The sequence below is a fragment of the Bubalus kerabau genome, chromosome 9, assembly GCF_029407905.1.
Source record: "Bubalus kerabau isolate K-KA32 ecotype Philippines breed swamp buffalo chromosome 9, PCC_UOA_SB_1v2, whole genome shotgun sequence".
NCBI lineage: Eukaryota > Metazoa > Chordata > Mammalia > Artiodactyla > Bovidae > Bubalus > Bubalus kerabau.
This window is the reverse complement of record NC_073632.1, coordinates 52,680,109-52,704,936: the sequence shown is the minus strand read 5'-3', so window position 1 is coordinate 52,704,936 and position 24,828 is coordinate 52,680,109.

The window sequence follows — 24,828 nt, the reverse complement described above, 5'->3', positions numbered from 1 at the left end:
GGACCTTGAGCTTGAGAAGTGGGAATAGGAATATGGAGATATTTTTCTTCTAAGTTTAGGAAAACACTGCTTTCCCCAGATTGGGCTATACTGTAGAATTGTAAAGGGGTTTTCCTTTTTTTTCCCAGTAAAATTTTTTTTTTATTGAAGTGTAGTTAATCTTCAGTGTTGTGTTAGTTTCAAATATACAGCAAAATGATTCACTTTTACATATATATATATACACACACATATGTTTATATACATTCATATATATATATATATACACACACACACATATATATGTTCTTTTTCAGATACTTTTCCATTATCAGTTATTACAAAATATTGAATATAGTTCCCTATGCTATACAGTTTTATAGTGGTTATGTTTACTGATCACCTGCAGAATTCCTGGAAAGTTAAAGATCTGTCCTTTTGAGCTAGTACAAAAAGGCTCCAGCACAGAAATCCCTTTTCCAGCTTTGTGTGACTTTAGAGATATCACTTACGGAGCTTTAGTTTTGTCATCTGAAATATACCAATACAATATTAGGTTACTGAAAGGGTAAAACATTTGCAACCATGCCTCACAGATGGTTAGCTCTCTTAGATGGCTGGATGGTTTGGGCTCTTCTTGGGACATCAGAGGTCTGAGCCATGTGTTAATCTTCTTCTTTGACAGTTGTCCTCAATCCACTCTAAGCCTGTTACTTCAACTGTACAAAGAGAGTACCTGCCTTCCACTCTGTCTGGTACCTGGTAAGTAATCTTCTGATTATTAATAATATTATTAAAATATTGTCACATAGCAAGTTGGGTTCTATTTGTCTTAATTTCTGCAGTGACTTATCATCCAGGTGCCATTATTTCCGTGGGAACACTAAATTATTCCTCTGCATCTACCACAAAGAAAAATCTTCAGTGGGCTTCCATTGCCTGCCCTTGCCCTCTCTGTAAAATTTTCTTTGTCACCAGTAAAGCGTCATCATCTCACTAAGAAATGCAGTGGGTGGTTTCATTCTAGATCTATGGTTTGTCTTGGGCTAGAGAAAAATCCCAAGTTCTCTAAGGAAGAACTCCAAGTCCAGCTTACTTGCCAAGACTTGTCAATAGATTTGTGGATTCTTTACAAGAAGAATTTTGGCTCCTCATTTTAATTTATGCCTCAACTTTAAACATAGATTATCCCTTATTCTGTTGTTTGCCAGGATTCCTGCATTTTTCATTTTAACCTCATTTTCTGCATTGTAGGTTTCCATTCTGAGATGGAGATAAATCATGCTGTCTCAACCTGTTTGTAGTGTATTAATCATCCAGTTCTCTTCAATGGGCTTTTCATATGGTTGCTTGGTTTACATCTGTTATTCCTTTCTCACACAAGATGCACAGCCTATTTCTATTTCCTATTTCTTTAAAAAAAAATCTGATATAAAACAGTGTATTTTTCCCATGACATTTCCATTGGTTGAATATTTATCAAAAATTAATTGACTTAGGGGGACTCCATCATTTTTTATTTACATTATTTCTTTGTATTTCATGGTATATCACCTCCCAAATCCCTAAAGGAAAGCAGCATCAGCAGTGACCTCTCCAACTGATTTCCTCAAGTCTTCCTTCTTAGAGCTTAGACAGGTCTCACATTTCTTGAGGGCAGAGATTACCTGTTTCATTTATCATCTTAATCCACAGGTAAACCTAGTGATTCTTTTGCTATAGTAGGATATAGAGAGAAATTAATTTGCAAGGGAAATTTAAAAAAACTGAACTTTTATACTCTTAAGACAGGATGTTGGGAGAAACTTATTCTTCAAAAATGTGTATCTTTTCTGAAGACTCCGTTATTCCTGAAGTGAGCATAAATTATGATTTTTTACTTTAAAATTAGAGTTAAGATAGAAACTGTTACTAAAGTCTTGTATAGACATTCTGCTACTGCCAATTACTTTAGTCATATGATAGTAACCATGACATCACTGGTATAACCTAATATTCATTTGAGTTTGGGGTTATGTTTTGACAGTGACCTTCATCTGTGTTTTTGAAAAGATAGATAAGAAATTGCTGTGTCTCCCCCACCCCAAGGAAGCATTTGTAGGCTATTATTGGTATGTTTCAACATATATTAGTTGAAACTAGAAAACAAACTTTCAAGTGCTCCCACACAGTATATCTGCATTTCACGTAGCTGGGATTCATAATTTTCTCTGCTTTTTCTCTTTCCCTGGTTCTCCAACTTTCCTCTTAAGTGTCAGTGTTCCCAGGGTTCCATATTTGCTCCTTTTCCTTCTCGTATTACACACTTTCCTTGTGTCTACAAACATTGTCACCACCCACACTCCTCAACTCCCACATTTCCATCCCCATCTCACTTTTCAGCTTTCCTTTCTTTAACTCCAGCTACTGGCCCGCCCTGGAAGGTGTTTTCCTTGGATCTCAGTATCCGAGAATGGGTGGTTCTCTGAAACTACCGACCTTCTTTTGACTTAGGGTCTCAACGAAAGATGTACTTGATTGTGTTTTTCTGTTTTGCCACTAGGAATCTCAGGGCAGATTTGGTGGCCTATCTGTGGTTGCTGTTTAGGGTCTGTTTTTTGTGTATTAACTTCCCTTGTAATTCTCTTCACTTCAGTTTTTCATCTATTTGTTTTTATCTTGCTATAATGCATGTATTTATTTAGACTTGGTTTGGAATAGTCAAGGTATGCCTATCCCTTCTGAATAGCTCCACCTTGATGGTCCATGTGCATATAACTTAATGTCAGTATGTTAGAAATATATCCTCCTCCTAATATTCTCTGCCACAAACTAATCCAACTAGTCTCCCAGAGCAGTAGTAATCCTAACTTAATCTTCAACTCTTCTTTCTCTCTTTCCCACATTATATCCAATTAGTCACCAAATTCTCCCGGTGTATCATGAGATTTCCTCTTCATTCCCACTGTCACTGTCCAACTGGACTATTGCAACAGCTTCTTGCTGCTCCAGTTTGTTCTATGTTCTGCTTCCAGAACAACCTTCCTAAAATATATATCAGATTAGTGACCTATTTTGAAACCCTTCACTGTTTTCCCATGGCCCACAAAATAAATTCCAAACAGGGCTCTTCATGATTTGAACAGTGAACTCTTTCCTCTCCATAGTGGGATCTTAGTCTCCCTTCTGGGGGTCCCCCACTGCCTGAGTAACCATTGGATTCCTTTAGAATCAGACCCTGAGACAGAATGGGCATGCAGGAGTTTGATCTGGGGAGGGTCTTGCGATTACCAAGTCAAGGAGGGAAAAAAGCAGAAAGGGGCTAAGAGAGAAGTCAGGATGTGACAAGAGTCAGCTTGCGTGAAAATTGTCAGATAACTGTAAATCAGGGCTTTCCCTCCTGCCTTGGAGAGCCTGCTTATCAGTTCACCTCTGGTTGCAGTGCAGTCTTAGACAAGGCCTCTGAGGAACCCACCAGCTGTCTGAAAGCTGGAATGGCCTTTCAGGGTTGTCTTAAACTTGAGGTGAGGGAGCTGGACTTTTAGGTGAAAAAAGATGTTGGTTCCTCCTGACATTTGCATGTATTTCAGACCACTTTATTGTAAACACCCAATAGCAAATGCTTGGATATGTATAGCTCTCTGTACTTTTCCAGTGCATTATCTCAGGTTAATGTATATGTTTCTGACCCTGTCATACCTGCTCTTTAATTGATTACACACACACTGTCATACCCTAGTGTAATAGCCTGGTTACTATATTTACTTCCTCAGTGTAAAAATAGGTGTATGTCCCCTGAAGATCTTACCTTTATTATTCAAATTCATTTCAACATGTGTTAGCAGTGCCAAAGTAAACAATGCTAGCAACAATTTCCTAATGAAGTAAAGCTAGACAGCGTGACTTTTCATTTCTGTCTTTGATTAATTGTGTGCTCATTTCCTCTTTTATGAAAGATAAATCCACATGTAAAGCTGTATCAAGTTAGAAAAGCAAAGACTGTTTTTAAGAGTTCCTAGTTCCAGTGTGACATTTTTGTTTTTATTCTTTTTTTCTTGTTTTTACTTGATGGATCTTTTCATTTACCTTTTCTGACAACATCCAAAATGAAAAATTCTGTGCTTCATAGATGAGCTAGTGATCCCCTGACAGGGCTCTACAAAAGTTTCTGGTCATAAAATACTAATACTCTCTTGACGACTCAGAAATTGCCACTAGACTAGGGCAATTTTTTAAAGTGAATTTAAGAGACACCCTGAAGGAGAAATCTAGAGGCAGGTCCATTTTGACTTTCATATAATGACTAGGGGTGGACAGTTTGCCTGTCACTGTTGGAGATGTTTGGGGATGTTGGTAAGAACCCTTTTTACAAGTTAACATACCCAAACACAGGGTTGCTTCTTCATCACTGCCCAAAGTGTCTGTCTATACTGTCATCCATCATAATTCCAGGTTTATAGATGGAGAAACTGAAATGTAGGAAAAGCAGACCACAGACTCAGAATTAGAAGTCAAATTGAAAACAAATAATCAGATAAAAACCCAATGCTTTTCTAGTGCAGGAGGGGAATCCTTCCCAATCAGAGGTGGGTCATCATAACGCAGTGGCCTTTGTCTTTTTTTCTGAAAAAAAATTTTAATTTTAGAATAGTTTTAGATTTATAGAAAAGTTGTAAACATAGTATAGAGAGTTCCTATTTGCCCCATGTAGGGTAAGGGAGTTAGAGAAGGCGAGGTTTGGAAAAAGAATGAGACCGGCACTTTACAGGAATAGATCACCTTTAATGAGGTGAGAAGGGGCAGCAGTCAGATTAGTGAGCTGCTGCACTAACCCAAGAAAAGAGTAAGTATATATAGGCATATATGTAGAAATCTACTGTCTTAAGGGGCTTGTTATTCTCCAAGGTTGTTTGGATTAGTTATCTCTTAAATGTCTGGGGCAAGGAATTCTGGAGATTGGCCAGAGGCTGGGACCAGCTGGGAGCTGGTCGTAATCAACCTTAATGTCCACTTTTTCCTTTGGGTGAGAGAGTTGTTTGTTTTGCATAGAATGGTGGGGAGGACCCCAAGGGGAGTTTTAACTCCAGGCTATTTTGAGCTGCGTAACTTTTCTTCATTCCAGACCCTAAGGAATATATATAAAAAGAGAAAGAGAGGTGGGCGTCGTTAATGTTCAGGGCTTCTTCATGCTGATAAATGAGGGTCAAGCGTTTGTGGTCTGGGAGGAAGGAAGTCTAAGGCCCATAGTGTTGATTTTCTATTGTAGCCATCAGGGTCTCAAGCAAAAGAACAGTCTTGACTTGGTCTTGGGAAATGGCTCAGATTTGGTCTTGGAGGAATCCCTGGAAAAGATTAAACTAACAAGGCCCAAAGGTGAGTAGGAGGATGATAAAAATGAATGATCCGAGAAGGGTAAAACTCAAGGCATCTAGTTCCAATCTGTCAACCATGACTGCCACGAGTTGCTTAATCTCTGGCGGATTCATGAGGCTGGATCTGTAAGGTTTTTTGCAGCTCCTTGGACAATACCCGACTGGTTGGCATATAAACAGCAGGATTTGTCTAGAAAAAGGCACAAACCTCCCTTCTCTGCAGTGAGTAGGCCTAATCCCCTTCTATTTTGTAACACTATTGCCGCCAAGTGTTGACCTTCCCACGTTGAAGGTCAGGAAGGGAGGCGGTGAGGAAATACCCCTTGTCCAAGGTAAGGAGCAGGGGCTGCGCTTTGCTGGAGTAGCCGTGAAGAGATACCCTACGCCCAAGGAAAGAGAAACCCAAGTAAGATGGTAGGTGTTGCAAGAGGGCATCAGAGGGCAGACACACTGAAACCATACTCACAGAAAACTAGTCAATCCAATCACACTAGGACCACAGCCTTGTCTAACTCAATGAAACTAAGCCATGCCCGTGGGGCAACCCAAGATGAGTGGGTCATGGTGGAGAGATCTGACAGAATGTGGTCCACTGGAGAAGGAAATGGCAAACCACTTCAGTATTCTTGCCTTGAGAACCCCATGAACAGTACAAAAAGGCAAAATGATAGGATACTGAAGGAGGAACTCCCCAGGTCAGTAGGTGCTCAATATGCTACTGGAGATCAGTGGAGAAATAACTCTAGAAAGAATGAAGGAATGGAGCGAACGCAAAAACAATACCCAGCTGTGGATGTGACTGGCGATAGAAGCAAGGTCCGATGCTGTAAAGAGCAATATTGCATAGGAACCTGGAATGTCAGGTCCATGAATCAAGGCAAATTGGAAGTGGTCAAACAAGAGATGGCAAGACTGACTGTCGACATTCTAGGAATCAGCGAACTAAAATGGACTGGAATGGGTGAATTTAACTCAGATGACCATTATATCTACTACTGCGGGCAGGAATCCCTCAGAAGAAATGGAGTAGCCATCATGGTCAACAAAAGAGTCTGAAATGCAGTACTTGGATGCAATCTCAAAAATGACAGAATGATCTCTGTTCGTTTCCAAGGCAAACCATTCAATACCACAGTAATCCAAGTCTATGCTCCAACCAGTAACACTGAAGAAGCTGAAGTTGAACGGTTCTATGAAGACCTACAAGACCTTTTAGAACTAACACCCAAAAAAGATGTCCTTTTCATTATAGGGGACTGGAATGCAAAAGTAGGAAGAAACACCTGGAGTAACAGGCAAATTTGGCCTTGGAATACACAATGAAGCAAAGACTAATAGAGTTGTGCCAAGAAAATGCACTGATCATAACAAACACCCTCTTCCAACAACACAAGAGAAGACTCTACACATGGACATCACCAGATGGTCAACACCGAAATCAGATTGATTATATTTTTCACAGCCAAAGATGGAGAAGATCTATACAGTCAGCAAAAACAAGACCAGGAGCTGACTGTGGCTTAGATCATGAACTCCTTATTGAAAAATTCAGACTTAAATTGAAGAAAGTTGGGAAAACCATTAGACCATACAGGTATGACTTAAATCAAATCCCTTATGATTATACAGTGGAAGTGAGAAATATATTTAAGGGGCTAGATCTGATAGATAGAGTGCCTGATGAACTATGGAATGAGGTTTGTGACATTGTACAGGAGACAGGGATCAAGAACATCCACAAGAAAAAGAAATGCAAAAAGCAAAATGGCTGTCTGAGGAGGCCTTACAAATAGCTGTGAAAGGAAGAGAAGTGAAAAGCAAAGGAGAAAAGGAAAGATATAAGCATCTGAATGCAGAGTTCCAAAGAATAGCAAGAAGAGATAAGAAAGCCTTCTTCAGTGATCAGTGCAAAGAAATAGAGGAAAACAACAGAATGGAAAAGACTAGAGATCTCTTCAAGAAAATTAGAGATACCAAGGGAACATTTCATGCAAAGATGGGCTCGATAAAGGACAGAAATGGTATGGACCTAACAGAAGCAGAAGATATTAAGAAGAGGTGGCAAGAATACACAGAAGAACTGTACAAAAAGATCTTCATGACCCAGATAATCACGATGGTGTGATCACTGACCTAGAGCCAGACATCCTGCAATGTGAAGTCAAGTGGGCCTTAGAAAGCATCACTACAAACAAAACTAGTGGAGGTGATGGAATTCCCGTTGATCTATTTCAAATCCTGAAAGATGATGCTGTGAAAGTGCTGCACTCAATATGCCAGCAAATTTGGAAAACAGCAGTGGCCACAGGACTGGAAAAGGTCAGTTTTCATTCCAGTCCCAAAGAAAGGCAATGCCAAAGAATGCTCAAACTACTGCACAGTTGCACTCATTTCACACACTAGTAAAGTAATGCTCAAAATTCTCCAAGCCAGGCTTCAGCATTATGTGAACCGTGAACTTCCTGATGTTCAAGCTGGTTTTAGAAAAGGCAGAGGAACCAGAGATCAAATTGCCAACATCCGCTGGATCATGGAAAAAGCAAGAGAGTTCCAGAAAAACATCTATTTCTGCTTTATTGAGTATGCCAAAGCCTTTGACGGTGTGGATCACAATAAACCGTGGAAAATTCTGAAAGAGATGGGAATACCAGACCACCTGATCTGCCTTTTGAGAAATCTATATGCAGGTCAGGAAGCAACAGTTAGAACTGGACATGGAACAACAGACTGGTTCCAAATAGGAAATGGAGTACGTCAAGACTGTATATTGTCACCCTGCTTATTTAACTTCTGTGCAGAGTACATCACGAGAAATGCTGGGCTGGAAGAAGCACAAGCTGGAATCAAGATTGCCGGGAGAAATATTAATAACGTCAGATATGCAGATGAGACCACCCTTATGGCAGAAAGTGAAGAGGAACTCAAAAGCCTGTTGATGAAAGTGAAAGTGGAGAGTGAAAAAGTTGGCTTAAAGCTCAACATTCAGAAAACGAAGATTAGGGAATCTGGTCCCATCACTTCATGGGAAATAGATGGGAAAACAGTGGAAACAGTGTCAGACTTTATTTTTGGGGGCTCCAAAATCACTACAGATGGTGACTGCAGCCATGAAATTAAAAGACGCTTACTCCTTGGAAGGAAAGGTATGACCAACCTAGATAGCATATTCAAAAGCAGAGACGTTACTTTGCCAACAAAGGCTCATCTAGTCAAGGCTATGGTTTTTCCTGTGGTCATGTATGGATGTGAGAGTTGGACTGTGAAGAAGGCTGAGCACTGAAGAATTGATGCCTTTGAACTGTGGTGTTGGAGAAGACTCTTGAGAGTCCCTTGGACTGCAAGGAGATCCAACCAGTCCATTCTGAAGGAGATCAGCCCTGGGATTTCTTTGGAAGGAACGATGCTAAAGCTGAAACTCCAGTACTTTGGCCACCTCATGGGAAGAGTTGACTCATTGGAAAAGACTCTGATGCTGGGAGGGATTAGGGGCAGGAGGAGAAGGGGACGACAGAGGATGAGATGGGTGGATGGTGTCACTGACTCGATGGACGTGAGTCTGAGTGAACTCCAGGAGTTGGTGATGGTCAGGGAGGCCTGGCGTGCTGCGATTCATGGGGTCGCAAAGAGTCGGACACGACTGAGTGACTGAACTGAACTGATGGCCACCAAGGAATTGAGTTGATTTTCGATAGTTATTAGGCCTTGAGTTATTTCCTGGAGGCTGTCTGATAGGTCTTTAGATAGTGTCTGGTAGTTTTGAATGGAGGTGGTTAAGCCACTGGTTCCTGTTCCAATTCCAGCCACTATTCCTAGTCCTACTAAGAGGGGAATGAAATGAATGGCTCATTTTATTAGCTTGTGAATGAGAGGAATAGGCAAGGGTTGATCATTGGGGGCTATTAAAATGTTTGGACTGGAGTATACCAGGGTGCAGGTTCTGGTCCAATTAGTAGGTAGACAGAGGTATGTAGATGTCCCACACAGGAAAAATAGGCCAGGTGTAGTAATACAAAGCTGACGTCAATGGTGAAGAGGAGTCGGGGTGGGGGGTGGGAGGATTCTGATTGCTTGTTCAAAAACACTCAGAGACCCCACTAAGGTGGCCCCAATGATGGGAGAAGTGGAGGAATATGCTGAGGGAAACCGTCCTGTAAAGGTTAACGAGTGTCCTGTAGGACCAGAAATATTATATATAGCATTTCCAGTGGCAAAGAGTAAAGTGGAGGTATGGTTGCACATGCGGTTAGGGATTGTGCCCACGGGTTGGTCATATGAACTGTTTCGGGAATTTCTGGTTATGCAAAAAGGAGCTGGTTTTAACAGTGTTACTCTCTGGGCAATAGGGCCTCCTATTGGAGGTTTTTTGTTGAAGGACGGAAGTTCGGTGAGTAAAGATTCTAAGAGTATGTCCGAATTTTGGATTTGGTCACTAGTGGGAAGATATTTAAGACATGAGACAAATAAAGGCTCCCCATGGTATGAGTGGTGTAGGAACATGTTACCTGTGGTCCAGTTGAGGATGGATGTGGGGAGGGTTGAATCTCCCAGAGGAGTTACAGATAGACATATCCAGCAGTCTTTGGCCAAGTGAAGGCTGGAAGCATTGAGAAGGGTATGGGTTAAATAAAGGGTCTGGAATAGATAGTTGAGGTTAGGATTTTGAAGGAGTTTGTGGGTCAGAGGAAGAAGGGAAGATAAGAAAAAGATGTTGAACAACATTTGGGGAAGTGAGTATAAGACAGACTACTATGGAAAAGAATTGGATTTCGAAGGGGTAAAAGTTATAAAAGGTTCCCTGTAGCCACAGGGTGGAGATGTAATCTTCAACGTATTCGAACATGGATGCTTGAGGACTCAAGACCCAGACAGCTGCCAGAAGTTGTTCCAGGAATAATTGTATCTTGGAAACGGACAGGCTCATCCATCACCAGTTGCAGCCAGTGGAAGCTGTGAGAACTTTAGAGTTGTAGGGCCTTTGTGAGAAACTTGATAAGTATTAGTCTGACAAGCATTTTCATCATTGGGCTGCATAATCTTTTTTAGCTGAGTGATGTGTACCCAAGGGGTGATTTCTTTTAATTTTGCAGTGGAGAAGCAATGGCACCCCACTCCAGTACTCTTGCCTGGAAAATCCCATGGATGGTGGAGCCTGGTAGGCTGCAGTCCATGGGGTCACTAAGAGTCGGACACGACTGAGTGACTTCACTTTCACTTTTCCCTTTCACGCATTGGAGAAGAAAATGGCGGCCCACTCCAGTGTTCTTGCTTAGAGAATCCCAGGGACGGGGGAGCCTGGTGGGCTTCCGTCTATGGGGTCGCACAGAGTTGGACACGACTGAAGTGACTTAGCAGTAGCATCAGGGGTCAGCAGAATTACGGTGTAGGGAACTTGCCATTTTGGGGTTAGATCTGAGTGGGACTGAGTTGTCATATAAACTTTGTCTCCTATTTGAAGGGATGGGTATGGAAGATTGGGGTGTGGTCGAGGGAGTAGGTCATCCATATGTTGCCAAAGGGCATCTCGTATCTGGGCAAGTAAAGGAAAAGGAAGGTGGGATGGTAGTTTGAAACTGTTCTGGGATGGGGAGAGACCTAAAGGTACTATGGGCCTCCCATACATGGCCTCGAATGGACTGATATTTAAGGATTTCTTTGGTAAGGCCTGGACCTTTAAGAAGGCTAAAGGGAGGAGTTTAGTCCAGTCTTGATGAAGTTTGATTGTTAATTTGGTCAGAGTTTCTTTTAGGACTTGTTTGGCTCTCTCAACCTTACCAGAAGACCAGGGATGATACGGAATGTGAAACCTCCAAGGAACTTGAAGGGCTCGTGCAATATTTTGGGTGATTTGGGATGTGAACTCGGGCCCATTGTCAGACTGGAGGGAGGAAGGCATTCCAAACCTGGGGAGGATTTCAGTAAGAATAAGGCGAGCACAGTAGGGGCTCGTTTGTTAGTAGTCAGGAAAGTTTTGAGCCATCCAGAAAATGTATCTACGAAGACTAGGAGAAATTTAACCCTTTTTACGGGTGGCATGTGGGTGAAATCTACCTGCCAGTCTTGTGTAGGAAGATGTCTGCGAATTTGGTGGGTGGGGAAAGGAGGGGGGCAAATGTTAGTGTCGGGAGCCGCATTAGGCACTACTAACAAAATAGAGGCATGGCCCCAGACCCCTCTCCTCATTCCACAGGCACGGACCCGGGATGAAGGAGTTAGGCCTTGTAATTCTGACTTGTTTTTACCTCTCCTCGGCTGAGTTGACTGAAAAGGAATATAATGTGCTTATTGTTCTTGAGAGGAGCATGAGAAGGCACAAAGCCTTCTGCAGCTGTGCTCAGAAAATAATTCATAAAGTTAATCATTGACATTTGTTCAAGGACTTTTACAAAAGAGTGTTCCAGGATGAGCACATAGGCTGTAGGTTGAGGCCATTGGAGGGATTGCTATCTGAAGCCTATTTGTGAGGGAAATGTTTTTGGCAAAGGAGTTTACTGAATTTAGGGTTTAGAAATAATTAAAATAGTTAGAAGTTAAAGATTTAAGGAATGTTGTAAAGTTAGCATATTTTACTATAGCTTATAGAAGTTAGGAATTTTTAGAGACACTATAGCTATAAGCCTTTTTAAGAGATAGTGAGTTCAGGATGTTAGGGGCAAACAGGATTTAGGAAGATAAGTAGTAAACTGAGGAATGTAGCATGAGTTACAATATAATCACGAGTTAACTATAGGACACATTAGAGGAGGTAGATAATAGATGTTAAGGCTGATTCTGAGAGAATCGCTAAAGCAGGAACTCTGTTTGAAGAGCAGCAATGATTTATGGAGATAATAAATCTGGGTGAGGGGGAACTGAAAATGTCAAACCTCTCACATAATGTTTTTGTAAAAGTATAAAAGAGAATCTTAAACTTAAAATAAAGAGGCAGTCCAAAAGAAAACTGAGAGGCTGCCTCATTGCCAACACCGTTCATCTCTTCAGGTTGAATCCCTGGAGCTGGACTCTGGCATGTTAGTCTTAGGATTTGTCCGCTGACAAATAGTACAAGTTTGGGTCAGACTATTTAAATAAGTCATATCATCCTTAATCAGTTCAATAAAGTTCTGAAGGAAAGCCTTAAGTACTTTGGCAGAGGGGTGGAAAAGGGAATGTAAATATGAAAGTAATGTGCAGATGTTAGGCTCGTCAATTTGGGCCATAGTAAAGACAGGACTAACAGAGGCGGTCTGCCGCTTTGCTTCGTGATCTGCTATATTGTTATAAAAGGAGATAGGACCATGTCGCTGATGTCCCTGGCAATGTATTACAGCAGCTTGTTTTGGGAGCTAAGCCACATGGAAGAGTTCAGAAATAAAATAAGCATTGAGAATAGGTGTGCCCTTCTGAGTCAAGAATCCCCTCTCCCTCCAGATTATAATGTTAGAATGTAATATTATAGACATACTCGGAGTCAGTATAAATGTTTACCTTTTGGTCTTTGTCTAGGGTCAAAGCTTGTGTAAGAGCTATCGGTTCAGCCTGTTGTGAGGATGTGTGAGCTGGGAGTGTGGCTGACTTGACGAGGCAAGGGGGGATAACTTTGTCACACTGTCCCTGGACTAGAGCATATCCAGCCCCAAATGGGGCTTGTTTCTGGGCACTGCCATCCATGAACCAAGATGGGACTTTGGGGTCAGTAAGGGGCTGATCGTTTATATGTTCAAAGGGATTAAGTGTCATATCTAAGGTCTGAACACAGTCATGAGATAGGTGTTCTACTTCTGGATCTGGTGTAGGGAGTAAGCTAGTAGGATTAAGAGGTTTACAAGGCATGAAAGAAAGGGATGGGTCGAGGAGGTGTACATGGAGGATCTGTAGTCAAGCAGAGGGTAGAGAAAGGAAAATCCAATGAGAGAGTAAATCTTTGAAGGAATGAGGTGAGCATACATTTAGAGGAGCATTTATGGTTAGTTTTTGGGCTTCAAGTATTAAGAGGGTAGTTGCAGCTAAGGCCTGGAGACAAGGTGGCCATCTGAGCATGACAAGATTGAGTTGTTTGAATAAGTAAGCTAGAGGATCCCATATGCCCCCCCTTTTTGGGCACAGAATCCCTAAGGCATGTCCTTGTCTAGAATGTACAAAAAGGAAAAAAGGCTTGGCATAATCAGGTAAGTAAAGAGAAGGGGCCTGTAGTAAATGTTTGGTAAGAGTTTGTATTGGGGTGTGGAGAGAGGTGGGGGCCAATAAGGGTTCATCTAAGTTTCCTCGAGTAGCTTGGTAGAGAAGTTTTGTGTGGAGGGCAAAATTTGGGGCCCATATTCAGAAGAAGTTTAATAGGCCTAATAGAGAAAGAAGTTCCCTCTTGGTTTGGGGCCTGGGGGTCTGTGTCAAGGCTCAAAGTAGGTGAACTGGAATTATTTTGGATGTGGGAGTGAGAAGCAATCCCATGCAATTGACAGTGGTGGAAGCAATTTGTGCTTTGGAGAGCGAGACTCTGTAGCCCAGTTGCCTGCTGCTGCTGCTGCTACTGCTAAGTCGCTTCAGTCGTGTCCGACTCTGTGCGACCCCATAGACAGCCTCCCACCAGGCTCCCCCGTCCCTGGGATTCTCCAGTCAAGAACACTGGAGTGGGTTGCCATTTCCTTCTCCAATGCATGAAAGTGAAAAGTGAAAGTGAAGCTCGCTCAGTCGTGTCCGACCCTTAGCGACCTTTAGGACTGCAGCCTACCAGGCTCCCCCGTCCCTGGGATTTTCCAGGCAAGAGTACTGGAGTGGGGTGCCATTGCCTTCTCCACCCAGTTGCCTAGGGCATTTAATACTGTCGCAGTGTGGACTAGGTAGTTATGGCAAGAGGAACTGCATAACAATAAATCATCTACATGTTGGAGTAAGGTAGCAGAGAAGGAAATGGCAACCCACTCCAGTGTTCTTGCCTGGAGAATCCCAGGGATGGTGGAGCCTGGTGGGCTGCCATCTGTGGGGTCGCACAGAGTCAGACACAACTGAAGCAACTTAGCAGCAGCAGCAGTAGCAGTAGAGCCTAGGTCTAAAGTTTGTAGGTCCCTTTGAAGGGCTTGACTGAAAAAATGAGGGCTATCTCTAAACCCTTGTGGTAAAATGGTCCAAGTTAATTGTTGAGATTGATATGTGTCTGGGTCCATCCAGGTGAAGGCAAATAGGGGCTGTGAAGAGTGGCATAGAGGTATAGTAAAGAAAGCATCTTTGAGGTCTAACACTGTGAAGTAGAGTGTGTCAGGAGGAATAGATGAGAAAAGGGAACAGGGATTAGTGACCATGGGGTGTACGGGTATTATGGTCTCATTGATCCTGTGAAGATCTTGGACTAGACATCAGGAGTGGGGTCCCTTTTTGACTGCCAGTATAGGAGAATTATGAGGAGAACAGATAGGCTGCAAAAGGCTGGCTTTGAGCAGTCAGGAGATTATTGGTTTAAGTCCTTGTCGGGATTCTGTGGTCAGGGTATATTGAGTTTGGGTTAATACTTGAGAGGGATTTTTAAGAAAAACCTGTATAGGGGAATGGTGTCAGGCTACCAGTGGGGTTTTGGTGTCCCAGACCTGAGGATCTATCAGGGGAAGGTCAGGGGGCAGATTTTGGGAGTGAGGGCTGGCCAAGGGTTTGGGTGCCATTTGGATACAAAGAATTGATGTGGGATCTAAGAATGGGAGGTTTATAGAAGTTTGTAGCTTAACCAGAAGATCACGTCCCATCAATGCCATTGGGCATTGAGGAACTACTATAAAAAGAATGTGTTATTGTTGCCTTACCAAAAGAACAAAGGAAAGGAGGGGTTATTTGGGGATAAAAAGGGATGCCTGAGACCCCTTTGATGGCCACTTCTGAAGGTTGGAGAAGGTCCTTAAAAGAGGTTAAAAGTGAAAAGGCCACTTCCAGTGTCTATTAGGAATGAGACTTTGTGTCCAGCCACTGTGCCAATTACCTGAAACTCCGAGTCCATCTGTATGGGGCGGACTTGGGGTCTGGAGCTTGGGTTTCATCACTGGAATAATTCAGGCACAATTGGATCATCCCTCACCTCATCTGAGGAACCATAGTCTGGGGTGCTAGGACCCCCCTGAGTCTAGTTCCTGGCCCATTGTTGTTGGACCTGGGGTGGACCCCGAGATTTGGTGGGTAGTGTCTGAGGACAATCCATTTTCCAGTGGCCCCATTATTTGAAGGTGGGTCAGGGTTTGGTGGGTGGCTGGGGGTCTGGGCAGGACTTAGCCCAGTGTCCTGTTTGGTTACATCTGAAGCAGGGGCCTGGAGGGTTAGGTCCTATACGGGTGGGCCGAGGTTGATAGGCCAAAGGGGTTGAATTTTTTTCTTGGATAGCTGCAGCAAATAAAGCATATTTGGCTTTTCTTTCTTTTTCTTTTTTCACTTCTTCCTCCCTAATGTTGAAAACTTTAAAGGCTATTTCTAGGAGATCGAATGAAGCGACTTAGCAGCAGCAGCAGCTAGGAGATCTCACTGAGGGGTTTCGGGGCCCTTCTCTAACTGGCATAGTTTTTGGTGAATATTGGGGGCTGACTGGCTTATGAACTGGATGTGTAGGTACAGAAGTCCAGCGGGGGTGGAAATATCTAGATTAGTGTATTTTGGGAGTGCCTCAGTAAGCCGTGAAAGAAAAAGGGCAGGATTTTCATCTTTCTCTTGAGTCACTTCCCTAATATTATCATAGTTAACATGAATGTGAGAGCTTTTTAGCATTCCTTATAATAAGCAGGTGATTATATGATGCAGGTACGAGATGCCAGCATCGCCTGCTTGATATGTCCACCGTGGCTCAGTTAAAGGGACTGCATCATCAGCCACCAGATTAGTCCTATATTGGTTATGGAGCTGATCAGCATGAGTCCAGGCTGCCTGCCATATCCGCTCCTTTTCATCAGGGGTTAAAGTGGCATTTCAGTTCAGTTCAGTCGCTCAGTCGTGTCTGGCTCTTTGTGACCCCATGAACCGCAGCATGCCAGACCTCCCTGTCCATCACCAACTCCCACATTTAGGATGTAATAAAGATCATTCCAGGTTAAATGATATGCTTGTGTAAGGCAGAGGAATTCTTTTCTATATCTAGTAGGATTTTCTGAAAAGGATCCCACTTTTTCTTCAGTTTGGCTCATATCAGAAATTGAGAAAGGCACATGGACCCGTGTAGGGCCCTCTGGTCCCGCTACCTCTCTGAGAGGAAGCACGTGTTTGCTTTGGGTCTTGGCCGATGGAGGGGGTTGGAAATCTCTTTTGGGGTTTTGGAGTCATCGCCTCCTGTTTTAGAGGAGGAAGGGCTAGAGGATGGGGTCTCATCTCTGGAAGTTTCTTCTCTGGGGCGGTAGGGAGGAGGCTCATCTGCCAGGTCAAAATAGGGGCCTGAAGGTTTAGGGGGCCTTTTAGGGGCTTTAATTTTGGATTCTTTTGTAATGGAGGGAGAGAGAGAGCAGAGAAGGATTTGGTAGGTAGAACAGTCCTTGCAGAGAGAAGGATGGCTTCTAAGATCCCAGAAGGCTTGAATATAGGGGACCTCCGACCATTTGCCATTCCGTTTGAAGAAGTTAGATCTGATAAAATATTGAAATTGAAAGTCCTGAACTCAGGCCAGAGGTTTTGGTTATCCAGTTTGTATTAATGCCAAATTTGAGTGTAAAGTAACTCGAGTTTATGAACCTTGAGATCGGTTAAGAGTAGAGGTTTGAGGTTTCGTTTTATGCAGGCCAAGGGAGAGTCCTGCGGGATGGATTGGCTCGACCCCGTAGCAAATGGCTAGCGACTGTCCAGTTGAGAGAAACGATCATCACCTAATCTTTTGACGGAGCAAAGAGAGAGAGAGACCCTGAAGGAGGGAGGGGCGTCCCCCAAGAACCTCCCCAGAGGGCCTTTTGGTCAGAGGGTTCCCTGGGAACATGGAAAGAATGATAGTCTGTGGCACCCTAGAGTACCGTCTGAGCTACCTGGGCTAATGGGTCAGGCGCGAATTCATGGTGCATGGGGGGAGGTCGAATGGCAAAAACCCTCTGTCCTAGAGTCGGTTGGTCTCGTGCAAAAGAAAGTGTAGAGAAAAGAGGGAGAGAGAGAATGAGAGAGAGAGAGAGACCAATACTCCTTGTGGTACGTGGAAAACCAATAAAGCCCTTACACAGGACTTATACTGCTCACAAAGGCACAGGAGGTCTTGAAAGCCTGGAGGGAAAGTGAGCTTGGCGGGCTTCCACTCTCCGAAGAGCTGGCCTTGGATAACGAGAAGGAACCTCAACCTCCCAGGTTTCGGCACCAAAAAATGTAAGTTAGAGAAGGAGGGCTTTGGAAAAAGAATGAGACTGGCACTTTACAGGAACAGATCACCTTTAATGAGGTAACAGTGGAAACAGTGTCAGACTTTATTTTTTTGGGCTCCAAAATCACTGCAGATGGTGACTGCAGCCATGAAATTAAAAGATGCTTACTCCTTGGAAGGAAAGTTATGACCAACCTAGATAGCATATTCAAAAGCAGAGACATTACTTTGCCAACAAAGGTCTGTCTAGTCAAGGTTTTTCCAGTGGTCATGTATGGATGTGAGAGTTGGACTGTGAAGAAAGCTGAGCGCCGAAGAATTAATGCTTTTGAACTGTGATATTGGAGAAGACTCCTGAGAGTCCCTTGGACTGCAAGGAGATCCAACCAGTCCATTCTGAAGGAGATAAGTCCTGGGTGTTCTTTGGAAGGAATGATGCTAAAGCTGAAACTCCAGTACTTTGGCCACCTCATGCGAAGAATTGACTCATTGGAAAAGACTCTGATGCTGGGAGGGATTGGGGGCAGGAAGAGAAGGGGATGACAGAGGATGAGATGGCTGGATGGCATCACCGACTCAATGGATGTGAGTTTGAGTGAACTCCGGGAGTTGGTGATGGACAGGGAGGCCTGGCGTGCTGCGATTCATGGGGTCGCAAAAAGTCGGACACGACCGAGTGACTGAACTGAACTGAACTGAATGAGGTAAGAAGGGGCAGTAATCAGATTAGTGAGCTGCTACACTAACCCAAGAAAAGAGTAAGTATATATAGGCATATATGTGGAAATCTACTGTCTTAAGGGGCTTATTCTCCAAGGTTGTTTGGATTAGTTATCTCTTAAATGTCTGGGGCAAGGAATTCTGGAGATTGGCCAGAGGCTGGGACCAGCTGGGAGCTGGTCTTAATCAAACTTAATGTCCATTTTTTCTTTGGGTGAGAGTTGTTTGTTTTACATAGAATGGTGGGGAGGACCGGGAGGGAAGTTTTAACTCCAGGCTACTTTGAGCCGTGTAACTTTCCTTCACCCCACACCTAGTTTCCCCTTTTGTTATTATCTTATATTGGGGCTTCCCTGATAGCTCAGTTGGTAAGGAATCTGCCTGCAATGCAGAAGACCCCGGTTCGATTGCTGGGTTGGGAAGATCCCCTGGAGAAGGGATAGGCTACTCACTCCGGTATCCTTGGGCTTCCCTTGTGGCTCAGTTGGTAAAGAATCCGTCTGCAATGCAGGAGACCTGGGTTCGATCACTGGTTTGGGAAGATCCCCTGGAGAAGGGAAAGGCTACCCACTCCAGTATTCTGGCCTAGAGAATCCCACGGACTGCATAGTCCATGGGGTCGCGTATTAGTATGGTCCATTTGTCACAGTTAATGAACCAAAACTGTTAGATTGTTTTAACTAAAGTCCATATAGTTTATTCAGATTCCCTTAGCTTTTTTAAAAAATATAATTGACATATAAATAATATTAGTTTCAGGTGTACAACATAATGGCCAGATATTTGATATACTGCAAAACAATCACTGCAATAAGTTTAGTTAACATCCATCACCACACATAGTTACACATTTTTTTCTTGTGGCGAGAACATGTAAGATCTACTTTTTTGGAACTTAAATATATAATACAATATTATTAACTATTGTCACCATATTGTACATTGCATCCCCGTGACTTACTATTTCATAACCCAATATCGGTACCTTTTGACCACCTCGACCCATTGGTGCCTACTTCCTGCCTCTTGCAACCACCAATCTGCTCTCTAGTTTGTTTTTTTCCAGATTCCACATCTAAGGGAGATCATTTGGTATTTATCTTTCTCTGGCTATTTCACTTAGCATAATGCCCTCAAGGTCCATCCATATTGTCACAAATGGTAGGATTTCCTTCTTTATTAATGGCTGAATCATGTTTTGGTGTGTGTGTGTGTTATATTTTCTTTATCCATTCATCCGTCAATGGACTCTTCAGGTCAGATCAGATCAGATCAGTCGCTCAGTTGTGTCCGACTCTTTGCGACCCCATGAATCGCAGCACGCCAGGCCTCCCTGTCCATCACCAATTCCCGAAGTTCACTCAGACTCACGTCCATCGAGTCAGTGATGCCATCCAGCCATCTCATCCTCTGTCATCCCCTTCTCCTCCTGCCCCCAATCCCTCCCAGGATCAGAGTCTTTTCCAATGAGTCAACTCTTCCCATGAGGTGGCCAAAGTGCTGGAGTTTCAGCTTTAGCATCATTCCTTCCAAAGAAATCCCAGGGCTGATCTCCTTCAGAATGGACTGGTTGGATCTCCTTGCAGTCCAAGGGACTCTCAGGAGTCTTTTCCAACACCACAGTTCAAAAGCATCAATTCTTCGGCGCTCAGCCTTCTTCACAGTCCAACTCTCACATCCATACATGACCACAGGAAAAACCACAGCCCTGACTAGACGAACCTTTGTTGGCAAAGTAATGTCTCTGCTTTTGAACATGCTATCTAGGTTGGTCATAACTTTCCTTCCAAGGAGTAAGCGTCTTTTAATTTCATGGCTGCAGTCACCATCTGCAGTGATGTTGGAGCCCAGAAAAATAAAGTCTGACACTGTTTCCACTGTTTCCCCATCTATTTCCCATGAAGTGGTGGGACTGGATGTCATGATCTTCGTTTTCTGAATGTTGAGCTTTAAGCCAACTTTTTCACTCTCCAGTTTCACTTTCATCAAGAGGCTTTTGAGTTCCTCTTCACTTTCTGCCATAAGGGTGGTGTCATCTGCATATCTGAGGTTATTGATATTTCTCCCAGCAATCTTGATTCCAGCTTGTGCTTCTTTCAGTCCAGCGTTTCTCATGATGTACTCTGCATATAAGTTAAATAAACAGGGTGACAATATACAGCCTTGACGTACTCCTTTTCCTATTTGGAACCAGTTTGTTGTTCCATGTCCAATTCTAACTGTTGCTTCCTGACCTGCATACAAATTTCTCAAGAGGAAGATCAGGTGGTCTGGTATTCCCATCTCTTTCAGAATTTTCCACAGTTTATTGTGATCCACACAGTCAAAGGCTTTGGCATAGTCAATAAAGCAGAAATAGATGTTTTTCTGGAACTCTCTTGCTTTTTCCATGATCCAGTGGATGTTGGCAATTTGATCTCTGGTTCCTCTGCCTTTTCTAAAACCAGCTTGAACATCAGGAAGTTCACGGTTCACATATTGCTGAAGCCTGGCTTGGAGAATTTTGAGCATTACTTTACTAGCGTGTGAGATGAGTGCAATTCTTAGGCTATTATAAATACTGCTTGGCTATTGTAAACACTGCTGCAGTGAATATGGGGGCACATATATCTTTTCCAACTAGTATTTTCATTTTCTTCAAAAAATATGCAGAAGTGGAATTTCTGGATCATATAGTAGTTCTGTCTGAAACTTTAAGCTTGATTTAGTCCTGCTGGCTTATTTTTGCTTTTGTTATCTTTGCTTTTGGTTTTAAATCCAAAAAAATCATTGCCAAGACTGATGTCAGGTAGCTTACTGTCTATGTTTTCTAGTTCAGGTCTTAATTTTTGTATAGGGTGTAAGATAGTGGTCCAATTTCATTCTTTTGCACATGCCTGTCTGGTTTTCCACTGTGTATGCCACTGAATACACCACTGTGTATTCTTATCTCCTTTGACATAAATTAATTGACCATGTACATGTGAGTTTATTTCTGGGATTTTTATTCGTTCTGCCTGTCTATGTATCTGTTGTTTTTTTTTTTTTTATGCCAATACTGTAATGTTTCTATTACTACAGCAGTAAAATGTAGTTTAAAATCAGGGAGTATGATGCCTCCAGTTTTGTTCTTCTTCCTCAAGATTGCTTTGACTATTCAGTGCCTTTTGCAGTTCCATACAAATTTTAGGATTGTTTAGGATTATTATATTTCTGTTGAAAACGCCATTTAAATGTTGACAGGAATTGCATTGAATCTGTAGGTTGCTTTGGGTCGTATGGACATTTAAACAACTTAATTCTTCTAATTATGCTTTGTGTGTTATACAGGAAACAAATCAGCAAACTATTCATGTAGATTGTCTCCCATGAAGAAAAGTAAAGCAGTGTCAGGGATACAGGGACAGGCCATTCTAGATGGAGTGCTCAGGAAAGGGCTCTCTGAGGAAGTGAGGTAAGACTCTGTGAAGATCTGGGAGAGAAAATACCAGACAGAGAAAAGAGCAGGACAGAAGTTTATTTGTGAATGTAGCATATGTGATTCTTAGCAACTGTGGTCCAGTCTGGTAGATTATGGCTTCTCCAGATAATTGAACATAACATATAATCAGACTGTAGCTGTGCACACACGGATATGCGCACATGCATGCAGGCACATTCTTCTCTCAAGAAGCCAGCCAGTTACATAAATTAGCTAAGTGGTTCTCAAACTCTCATATATGTGAGAGTCACCTATTGTTGTTGTTCAGTCACTAAATCGTGTCCAACTCTTTGCAACCCTATGAACAGCAGCATGCCAGTCTCCTCTGTCCTCCACGATCTCCTGGTGTTTGCTCAGATTCATGTCCATTGAATCGATGATGCTATCTAACCATCGCATCTTCTGCCACTCCCTTCTCCTTTTGCTTACAATCTTCCCCCAGTAACAGGTCTTTTCCAATAAATTGGCTCTTAGCATCAAGTGGCCAAAGTTTTGGAACTTCAGCTTCAGCATCAGTCCTTCCAATGAATATTCAGGTTGATTTCCTTTAGAATTGACTGGTTTGATTTCCTTGAAATCCAAGGGACTCTCAAGAGTCTTCTCCAGCACCACAATTCAAAAGCATCAATTCTTTGATTCCGCCTTCTTTATGGTCAAACTCTCAGATCCAAACATGACTACTGGAAGAACCATAGCTTTGACTATATGGAACTTTGTTGGCAAAGTGATATCTCTGCTTTTTAATATGCTGTCTAGGTTTGTCATAGCTATCTTTCCAAGTAGAAAGTGTCTTTTCATTTCATGGCTGCAGTCACAATCTGCAAGGATTTTAGAACCCAAGAAAATAAAATCTGTCACTGCCTCCACTTTACCCCTTCTATCTGACATGAAGTGATGGGACTGGATGCCATGATCTTAGTTTTTTGAAAGCTGAGTTTCAAGCCAGCTTTTTTACTCTCCTCTTTCACTTTCATCAAGAGACTCTTTAGTTCTACCATTAAAGTGGTATCATCTACATATTTGAGGTTATTGATATTTCTCCGGGCAATCTTGATTCCAGCTTATGATTCATCCAACCTGGCATTTTGCATGATATACTCTGCCTATAAGTTAAATAAGCAGGGTGACAATATACAGCCTTGACTTACTCCTTCCCCAATTTTGAACCAGTCAGTCATTTCATGTCTGGTTCTAACTATTGCTTCTTGACCCATATACAGGTTTCTCAGGAGACAGATAAGGTGGTCCAGTATTTCCATCTCTTTAAGAATTTTCCAAAGTTTGTTGTGATCCACACAGTCAAAGGCTTTAGTATAGTCAATGAAGCAGAAATAGATGTTTTTCTGGAACTCCCTTGCTTTCTCCATGATCGAACAAATGTTAGCAATTTGATGTATGGTTCCTCTGCCTTGTTGAAACCCAGCTTGTACATCTGGAAGTTCTAGATTCACATATTGCTGAAGCCTAGCTTGGAGGATTTTTAATATAACCTTGCTAGTATTTGCGATGAGTGCAATTGTACAGTAGTTTGAACATTTTTTGGCATTGAACAGTTTTGGGGATTGGAATAAAAACTGACCTTTTCCAGTCCTGTGGCCACTGCTGAGTTTGCCAAATTTACTGACACACTGAGTACAGCACTTTAACAGCAGCATTTTTAGGATTTTAAATAGCTCAGCTACAACTCCATCACCTCTACCAGGTTTGTTCATAGTAATGCTTCCTAAGGCTTGCTTGACTTCACACTCTAGAATGTTTGGCTTTAGATGAGTGACCATGCCATCGTGGTTATCTGGGTCATTAAGACCTTTTTTATGTAGTTCTTCTGTGTATTCTTGCCACCGCTTCTTAATCTCCTTGGCTTCTATTAGGTCCTTACCGTTCCTGTCCTTTATCGTGCCCATCCTTGCATGAAATGTTCTCTTGATATGTTCATTTTTCATGAAAAGACCTCTAGTCTTTCCCATTCTGTTGTTTTCCTCTATTTCTTTGCATTGTTCATTTAAGAAGGCCTTCTCATCTCTCTCCTTGCTATTGCCTGGAACTCTGCATTCAGTTAGGTTTATCAGTCGCTTTCTCCCTTGCCTTTTGTTTTTCTTCTTTCCTCAGTTACTTGTAAAGCCTCCTCAGACAACCACTTTGCTTCTTGGGTTTCTTTTTCTTTGAGATGGTTTTGATCATTGCCTCTTGTACAATGTTATGGACTTCTGCCCGTAGTTCTTCAGGCACTCTGACGACCAGATCTAATCCCTTCAATCTATTTGTCCTCTGCACTGTATAATCACAAAGGATTTGATTTAGGTCCTACATGAATGGCCTAGTAGTTTTCCCTACTGCTTAAATTTAAGCCTAATTTTGCAATAAGGAGCTCTTGATCTGAGTCACAGTCAGCTCCAGGTCTTGTTTTCACTGACAGTATACAGCTTCTCCATCTTTGGCTTCAAAGAATATAATCAGTCGGATTTCAGTACAGACCATCTGGTGATGTCCATTTGTAGAGTCGTCTCTAGTGTTGTTGGAAAAGCGTGTTTGCTTTGACCAGCATGTTCTTTTGACAAAACTCTGTTAGCCTTTGTCTTGCTTCATTTTGTATTCTGAGGTCAAACTTGCCTGTTATTCTGGGCATCTCTTGACTTCCTGGTTTTGAATTCCAATCCCCTATGATGAAAAGGACAAGAATACTGGAATGAGTTACCATTTCCTCTCCAGTTGGAACTCTTCACTATGACCCAGGTGGCCCTGCATGGCATGGCTCATAGCTTCATTGAGTTATGCAAGTCCCTTTGTCACAACAAGGCTATGATCCATGAAGGGGGATAGTCATATGGGCATCCAGGTAAAATTGAAAAGTGACCATTTCAGGATTACTGCCAGGCTGTCAGTGATTCAGTTAGCTCTTGTTTTTCATAGCAGCTCTCATAGTGATCAGTTTTCAACTTTCTGTGAGCTTAAACTTTTTTCACTAAAGTATAGTTTGCTGCTGTGGATCCAGGGACCAGAGGGTCACCTTGAAAAGAATAAAGGGTCACTTCAAGCTGGAAATAGCAGAT